This window comes from Hylobates moloch, unplaced genomic scaffold (assembly GCF_009828535.3).
Source record: "Hylobates moloch isolate HMO894 unplaced genomic scaffold, HMol_V3 SCAFFOLD_7, whole genome shotgun sequence".
Lineage (NCBI taxonomy): Eukaryota > Metazoa > Chordata > Mammalia > Primates > Hylobatidae > Hylobates > Hylobates moloch.
The window spans coordinates 84,966,519-84,976,299 of NW_026652282.1; the positions used below are offsets into that span (position 1 = coordinate 84,966,519).

Sequence of the window (9,781 nt, forward strand, 5' to 3'; positions counted from 1 at the left end):
AAAACAACATGGCACATGGATACATATGTAACAAACCTGCACATTGTTCACATGTACCGTAAAACCTAAAGTATAATTAAAAAAAAAAAAAGAAACAAGCCAAGCACAGAAAAACACATTGATTGTTCTCACTCATATGTGGAAGCTAAAAAATGATCTCATGGACATAGAGAGTAGATTGGTGGTTACCAGAGACAGGGAAGGATAGGAAGGAAGGGAGATGAAGAGAACTTCAATGGGTGCAAATACATGATTTGATACATGTAATAAGACCTAAGGTTTCATCAGTAGGGTAACTACAGTTTTCAATAATCTATTGTACATTCCAAAATAGCTAGAAGAAAGTAATTCAAATGTTTTTAACGTAAAGACAAATATTTAAGGTGATGGATATCCCAAGTACACTGATATGATCTTTGCAAATTATATGAATGTATTGTTATCACATGTACCTTCAAACTATGTATATCTATTAGCATCAATGAAAATATTTTTAAGAAGAGAGAAATAATACATATATATACTGTTACATTTACCTATGTAATTATCTTTACCAGTGCTCATTATTTCATTGTATAGATTCATATTAGCATTTGGTGTTATTTCATTTTAGCCTGCAAAAATTTCCTTAGTATTTCTTGTAAAGACAGGACTACTAGCAATGAATTCTTTCAGTCTTTGTTTACCTGGGAATATCTTTTTTCACACTCTCACTTTGGAAGTATGGTTTTACTATTAGGTTGGTGTGAAAGTAATTGCAGTTTTTTACTTTTAATGTTCATTACTTTTAATGGCAAAAAACTCAATTGCTTTTGCACCAGCCTAATAGATATGCAATTTTGGCTTGACATTTTTTTCTTTCTTTCTGCGCCTTGACAGTCATCCCTTTGTTTTCTGGCCTGCATTGTTTCTGATGACAAATCAGCTATAATATTATTGTGACTTTCTTGTATTTGATGATTCCATTTTGTCTTACTGCCTTCCAGGTTTGCTGTCTTTGGTTTTCAACAGTTCGTGATGTGCTAACATCTCTTACTCTTTATTCTATTTACAGTTAGTTGAGATTCTTAGATATTTAGGTTAGCATTTTTCATCCAATTTGGGATGTTTGGGGACATCATCTCTTCAAATATGTTTTAACAGGTTTATTTCAATATAACTCACATATCATACAACTCATCCATTTAAAATGTATAATGCAATGGGTTTTAGTATTTTCACAGAATTCTGCATTAGTCAACACAACCAATTCTACAACATTTTAGTCACCTCTGAAAGAAACCATACTTCTCTTAACTGTCACCCCAATCTCCCCATACCTCTGAGCTCTAGGCAATCACTAATATACATTTTGTTTGTATAGATTTGCCTATTATGGACATTTCACATAAATGAAATTATATAAAATATGTCATTTGTGACTGGGTTCTTAAAGTTAGCATCTTTTCAAGATTCATCCATGTTGGAGCATGTATCAGTACTTCATTTATTTTTATGCTGAATGATAGTCCATTGTGTGAATATACCACCTTTATCCATTCATAAGTTGGTGGACATTCAAGTTGTTTTAAATTTTTGGCTATTATGAATAATGTTGCTATGAAAATTCATGCACAAGTTTTTGTGTGGATATATGTTTTCATTTCTGTGTACATGACTAGGAGTGGAATTGCTGGATTATATGATAACGCTATGTTTAACGATGTGAATACCTGTTAGACCATTTTCAAAAGTGGCTGCACCATTTTATATCCCCACCAGCAATGTATGAAGTTTGTAGTTTCTCCACATCCTTGCCAACACTTACTATTTTTATTATAGACATCCTAGTGGGTGTGAAGTGGTATCTTATTGTAGTATTGATTTGTATTTCCCTAATGGCTAATGATGTTGAGTATCTTTTCATCTGCTTATTGGCCATTTGTATATCTCCTTTGGAAAGATGTCTGTCCAGTTCCTTTGTCCATTTTAAGTTCAGGTGTCTTATAACTTTTGAGTTGTAAGCGTTTATTTATATATTCCATATACAATTTCCTTTTAATACATATGATTTGCAAAAATGTTCTCCAATTCCGTGGGTTGCCTTTTCACCTTGATGGTATCCTTTGAAGCATAAAAGCTTTTATTTTGATAAATGCCAATTTATGTACTTTTTATTTTGTTACTTATATTTTTGTTGTCATAAAAACTAAACCATTTCTTAATTCAAAGTCACAAAGATGACTTTTGTTTCCAAGACTTTTAGAGTTTATCTCTTACTTTTAGATCTTTGATCATTTTGAATTAATTTATATATATGTATATATATTTGAGACAGAGCCTCACTCTGTGGCCCAGGCTGGAGTGCAGTGGTGCAATCTGGGCTCACTGCAACCTCCACCTCCCAGGTTCAAGCAATTCTCCTGCCTCAGCCTCCCGACTAGCTGGGATTACAGGCACACACCACCACGCCCCATTAATTTTTGTATTTTTAGTAGAGATGGGGTTTCGCCATGTTGGCCAGGCTGGTCTCCAACTCCTGAGCTCAGATGATCCACCCATCTCGGCCTCCCAAAGTGCTGGGATTACAGGCGTGAGCTACTGCGCCCGGCCAATTTTTGTATATTTGCATGTGGATAGTCAGTTGTCCCTACACCATTTGAAGATAACACACCAATTTCCTCCACTAAATGGTATTGGCACTCATTTCTTATATCAGATAACCATAAATATATAGGTTTATTTCTGGATTCTCAACCGTACTCCAACAGACATCTATATGTCTGTCTTTTTACCAATACCACCATCATGATAAATGTAGCTTTGTAGTAAGTTTTAAAATTGGGAAATTGAATTCCTCCAACTTTTTATTTTCCATGATTGTTTTGGCTATTCTGAATCCATGCATTTTATTTGGATTTTAGAATGAACTTGTCATTTTCAGAAAAGAAGTGAAATGGTATTTTGATACGGGTTGTGTGGAATCTGTACATAAAATTAGGGCATAATGCCATCTTAATAATATTGTCTTCAGATCCATGAACAGGAAATTTTCTCTCGTTTGTTTAGATTTCATTTTATTTCTTTCAATGATATTTTATAGTTTTAAGTATACAAGTTATCTATTATTGGTTAAATTTATCTCCAAATGTTTTATTCTTAATGGTATTATAAATGGAATTGTTTTATAAATTATATTTTCAGATTGTTCATCACAAGTGTATAGAAATGAATTGATGTTTGCATATTTATCTTGTATATTACCACCCTGTTGAACTTGTTTATTAGTTCTAATAGTTCAAACCATCCTATGGGGCCTGTTTATGTTTTCCAGTGGGGAAGGCATGGCTGAAACCTCTTGAATGATACTGCTGTTTACCTCTTGAGTGTATGGCCTCCAGTGCCCAGAGAACAGAAGTACTCAGACCCTGCTTACTTGCAGCTGCCCACATCCCATGAGGATGTGGGTACTCACTCACAGACTAAACCCAGCAGTCACCTTCATTCATTCATAACCACATGCTGAAAGACAAGAATGTGCCATGCTGTGTGCCAGGCAGCATGACAATGCCTACATTAGCTCTAAGGCTCAGCCAGCCCCTATTTCTCTGTCTCATATTTAAACAGTTGTGAAGAGGACTTACTCCAGCCACAGAGATTTCCTTCATAGGAAAGCTGCCCCATTGGGGCCACACCAATATGGGTGACCTGCTTCCATCTCTGCTCATCAAGGTCTGTTGATAAGTTCAAACTGTAGAGGGGGCCCCTCAGAGAGGATACTTCCCAGTATGACATCCCCATAATGGCTGGCCAAAACTTCTCAGCTTCTTTGTGTGATCCTCTCTCCCATACTCTCTGCACACTCCTTTCCCTGGGTCTAATACATCACCCAAGATCCCCTATATTAATTTACCCTCAGAGAATGTAAACATAATTTATGTACACAGCCACATGTGTGCTTACACATTGAAGCAGAGATTCTAAAGAATTATGTATTTTGGGCAAAATAAATAAGACCTCGAAAAGCACGGAAGGAGAAAATAACATACTTTTTCTTCCCATATTACTTGAAATAATATTGCTCTTTATGACATTCCTATATTAATTTTGCCCCACCACATACATACATTTTCCAGACCATGGGAATTTTTGAGACATTTTTTGTAAAGCTACAGTTTTTTTAAAAAAAAGAAGAAAAACAGAAAGAATTATTCAATGTTTTGGTGTCTTGAACCTCTTCTCTTGTTTTGTGAGAGGATAATGATTCCTGTCTTCAAGAGGGGGCAAGTTCTTGGAGTGATTCTCAATCACCAGTAGAACTTGATAGCCTTGTCAATGGCAACAGTCTAACAATCATAATTTTTTCACAGGGATAAATGAATGAATGGATAGATATTATCCCAGGCGTCCCAGTTTGAAAATGTCATTTCTAAATGGCTTGGTAGCATCTGAATAGCAAATTCTGTGTGGATAGAACATGACTGAGCTTGGTCAAGAACTCTGAACAATAGCAAAATGAATACCTAGAAAAAGTAGCAAAACCCTCATTCACAGATATGTGTCTATGGCATCAGGGAATTATCTCCACAATGTCTTTGGCCAGCAACCACAGTTCTATCTGGTAGTCAGATCTAAACTCTGAATAATAAGTGCAAAAAAGACATATGTAAAAGATATTGATAGTGAGTGTTAAATTTTGCCTAAGCTTGTCAAAGCAGTCTGTGTTGTGATACAACTCACTGAGCTGATGAAAGGAGTTGAGGCTACAAGGGAGGCGAAAAGCCTCTGAATAATTCTGGTAGGATACAGAGATAAAACAAATGAAAGTAAAGAGCAAGTATTAACACATGAGGAGAGTGCTCTGGTTGAGAATATGACTCCAGAATGCAGCAAAAACTCGCTGGTAGATGGGAGTCCATGAAACTTAGAGTCAGAGAAAATTTAAGGGGAGTATATAATTTTCAGAGGGACAGGTTTGATTAATTATAAACAATGTCCTTTGAAATCCACTTCCTATTAATGAAGGTTTAGGAAACTGCACATCAACTTATCTTTACTACTCTCGGTGCTCCTGGTTCTTCTCTGCCGCCGTGAATGACTGGCAGATATGTGGGCACTTTTCTTCTTACTAGTATTTGTGCCAATTCATTGTGTAAAGGAACTATGTAGCATCATGTAGGAACCAATGTGTTCTTTCCTTAATTGGTCCTACACCGGGATGACCTCAGACCCCTGTAGTGTCCAATCAGTTATCTCTGAGCCCTGTCTATTCACCTGAGAGGACCCCAGTCTTCACTCCAGTCATACTAGACTCCCTCTCCCTTTCACCCATCCAGCCTCCATAAGTCCTGCCCATTGTTCTGGGTATAGCTCCTCTTCAAGGAGACTCTGATATCTCCAGTGAGGCTTCCCTTCTCTTTTATGCATTAATGTAGTTTTACAGAGGTCATCATAACTTCCACACAGACCTAGACCTTGTTCAGTGGTTATCTTGATATTTCACAGCACATAGGCCACAGGGGATGTTGAGAGTGACCACATAAATGCTCATTGATTCTGGCGATCATTGTATCTCTGAGACAGAGGTTCTGTGGTGCAGTGGTTAAGAGTACTGGCCCTAAAACCATGTCATACTGCTCATATCATCATGTTCAAATCCAAGATGTGGCCCTCACTAACTTAACAACTCTATCGATGATGAAAATAATGATGGTGTAGGTGAAATCCTGCTCCCTGTACCAAGAGGCCTAGGTGTTGGGGGTCATGGGTAATGACTAGTCCCTGAGGTGCTGTGTCATTCAGGCAGAAACACAGGTTGTTGACATAGAAAAACTGAAGTAAGGCGTAGGGTATTAAAACTTTTAGAAATACTATATTCCAGGTATTATACATTTTTTATCTCCCTTGATCCTACCATTTTTATTACCATGACTCATATCAAGTGTTAGGAGAAGTGACTTTCCTCAGAGAAAAAATAATGTGAATTACTTTTCAGGGACTCAAGCCCTGGAAATACTAAACATCCCAATATTTTTCTATCCCATCATGTGGACTTTCAATAGACTTCCAATGTCCTCACGTATATTGTTTGTATTTACTCTTAAATAGCGAACTATACTACATTTTAAAATTAAAAAACTATAAAATTTGAAATGTCTTACGTATAGAGATATATGTATATATACATATGGCTTTATACACATATAACTACATATTAATGTCTTTGGTATAGCTTTCTCCATATATAGCATACACAAATTGTGCATAAATAGCATATAAATTATTTATAAGTGCATATATATATATGCACACATATATACATACATACATACACACAAAAAAGGTGTAGGAAAATATTTATGACCTATGTTGAAGACATGGGGTTAGTATGCTTGGCATATAAAGATCTCTTAACAAATAGAGAAATTGGCAAATAATAACAACAGAATGCACAAAGAACTATGTAAATATACAATAAATATTTGAAAATATGCTCAACCAAATGAAATGGCAAATAAAAATCCAGAGATATCATAATAAGGAAAAGAGGTAAGGTAATATATTACATAGAAGGTAATCACAATTTTGCAAAGAAATGTATTTTACGTGTTTATACATTGGAGTGTTTTGATACATGAGAATACATTATAGAAAGAGAAACAATCTGAAGAATATGCATCAAGTGATTAATAGTGAATGGATAATTAAGTACCTAAAATTGCTACTAACAATTGCTAACATGTGTTGGATCTTTCAGCTCTCAAGCAATGCCGTGAGGTGTACTTAGAGAAAACATTAAGTCACTTTTCTTTTTGGTGGAATGTAAGATCAGAAGTATGGGTATTCCTTTAACAATAAAAATCAACTTGAATCTCCAATGGACTTTCTGGCTAAAAGTTGAAGGCCAAGTAAAAATCTTGGAGCAAGGGCATTTTTTTTTTCTCCATGCTTCAACTTACTGTTCATAGCGCCTGCCACCCAAAAAAGAGAAATGAAGCCTGGCGCTAATAAAATACTTAGGTTATTCTCTGATATCCTCATTTTTTAAGGTGTATATAAGATACCTTTTCTCCTTTGGATCTTTCAAATGTCTGAAATGTTCCTAAGATAATTACATAAGTCATAAAACAGCAGTTATTATGAAAATGAATGATGATTTTAAAATTTTAACAGTTGATAGACATACTTCAGCAGTAAGATCATTACTCAAGGAGAACTACAAACCTCTGCTCAAGGAAATCAAAGAGGAAACAAGCAGATATAAAAACATTCCATGCTCATGGATAGGAAGAATCAATATCGTGAAAATGGCCATACTGCCCAAAGTAATTTATAGATTCAATGCTATTCCCATCAAACTACCATTGACATTTCTCACAGAATTAGAAGAAACTATTTTAAAATTCACGCAGAGCCAAAAAAGAGCTCGTATAGCCAAGACAATCCTAAGTAAAAAGAACAAAGCTGGAGGCATCACACTACCTGAGTTCAAACTATACTACAAGGCTACAGTAACCTTGTAGAACAGCATGGTTCTGGTACAAAAATAGACACATAGACCAGTCAAACAGAATAGAGAGCTCAGAAATAAGACTGCACATATACAGCTATTTGATCTTCGACAAACCTGACAAAAACAAGCAATGGGGAAAGGATTACCTACTTAATAAATGGTGTTGGGAAAACTGGCTAGCCGTATGTAGAAAATTGAAACTTGACCCCTTGCTTACACCTTATACAAAATTTAACTCAAGATGGATTAAAGACTTAAATGTCAAACCCAAAACTATAAAAACCCTGGAAGAAAATTTAGGCAATAGCATTCAGGACACAGGCACAGGCAAATTGCCAAAAGCAATTGCAACAAAAGCAAAATTTGACAAATGGGATCTAATTAAACTAAAGAGCTTCTGCACAGAAAAAGAAACTATCATCAGAGTGAACAGGTAACCTACAGAAGAGAAAATTTTTGCAGTCTACCTATCTGACAAAGGTCTAATATCCAGAATCTACAAGGAACTTACATTTACAAGAAAAAAACAAACAACCACATTAAAAAGTGGGCAAAGGACATGAACAGACACTTCTCAAAAGAAGACATTTATGTGGCCAAAAAACACATGGAAAAAAGCTCAACATCACTGATTAGAGAAATGCAAATCAAAGTCACAATGAGATACCATCTCACACCAGTCACAATGGCAATTATTAAAAAGTTAAGAAACAAGAGATGCTGGGAAAGTTGCGGAGAAATGGGAACGCTTTTACACTGTTGGTGGGAATGTAAATTAGTTCAACCATTGTGGAAGACGGTGTGGCAATTCCTCAAATATCTAGAACCAGAAATACCATTTGACCCAGCAATTCCATTACTGGGTATATACCCAAAGGAATATAAATCATTCTATTACAAAGATACATGCACACGTATATTCATTGCCACACTATTCACAATAGCAAAGACGTGGAATCAACCCAAATACCCATCAATGATAGGATTAAGAAAATGTGGTACATATACACCATGAAATACCATGCAGCCATAATAAAGAATGAGATCATGTCCTTTGTAGGGACATGGATCGAGCTGGAAGCCATTATCCTCAGCAAACTAATGCAGCAACAGAAAACAAACACTGCATGTTCTCACTTATAAGTGGAAGCTGAACAATAAGAACACATGTACACAGGGAGGGGAAAAACACACACTGGGACCTGTCAGGAGTTGGCGGGGGGCGGTGAGGGAAAGCCTTAGGAAAAATAGCTAATGCATGCCAGGCTTAATACCTAGGTCATAGGTTGATTGGTGCAGCAAGCCACCATGGCACACGTTTGCCTATTTAACAAACATGCACATCCTGCACATGTATCCCAGAACTTAAAAAAAAAAGAAAAGAAAAGAAAATGAAAATTAAAGGCTGGGAGGGGGGACTCGAAGGAACACAAAATTTGTGGAATCGATTAGTATGTATCCTCCTATCTCAGTCTTGACTCTCTTTGCCGACTTTCCTACCTTGGGCTCCACCCCGAGACCGCTCGTTTCAGTGGGCCTCTGTGTTTGGAGAGATGAACTTCGAAAGACTGGAACACTTCCGCCTGTCAAGTCAGAAGAGATTTCCTGACACCACAGCTGGAAACCCGTGTGCATTTCAGTTCAGGAAAGAATGGTAGGCTTGGTGGGGGGAGCTCCCGCAAAAGGGGAACTAATACAGAAACACTCTGGTATTTGTCTGCCTCTCTTGTTCCAGCGCCGTTTTCCCTATATCCGGAATTCGCCCCTGCGCATTCCAATACCTGAAGCGGCCACAGGGTACACGACGGGGAGCCCTCCGACAAAAAGAGTCGCGGCGCTAGACAAAGCCTGATATCACTCCGCTTCCATAAGCCGGATCCCCGTAAACTGCGCTCTAGCTCCTCCCACTGCCGTTGTGGGTAACCCGGACGTGGAAGAACCTGGACTGCGGAGGAAAAGGTAGATGTTAAATGGTAACTACGTGCGAGGTTCTGAGGAGCCCTGGGAACAGGAAGGAGAAAAGAATACCAAAAGTGAGAACAGTTTGCCACTCGCAGTCTTTAATCTGATAAAGCGGTTATCTCGTCTTGAGTCCCAGGTGCCGGGTCAATCCCCATACACAGCCGCCGCCATTGCCTCGAGTCCTTGTGTCTGACTGTCTGTTCCTGCTGCTGTATGACACAGCACCTCGAGGCAAGGAAATAAGAAAACTGCCTCTGATCCAAGCAGAGAAGGTTAGTGAGAAGGTGGGCATCGCTTGGGGGCGGATGTGGATATCAGAGGTGAACA

General features: G+C 37.4%; 1 protein-coding gene across 1 annotated transcript in view; it reads right to left on the reverse strand.

Moving 5' to 3' along the window:
• Positions 1-9,231, reverse strand: part of TMSB15A (thymosin beta 15A) — an 80,317-nt gene extending 71,086 nt beyond the window's left edge. The window contains exon 1 of the mRNA XM_058441291.1: positions 8,993-9,231. The gene's annotated coding sequence lies outside the window, so the exon portion shown is untranslated. The remainder of the gene's footprint in view (positions 1-8,992) is intronic.
• Between the last annotated feature and the right edge of the window lie 550 nt (positions 9,232-9,781).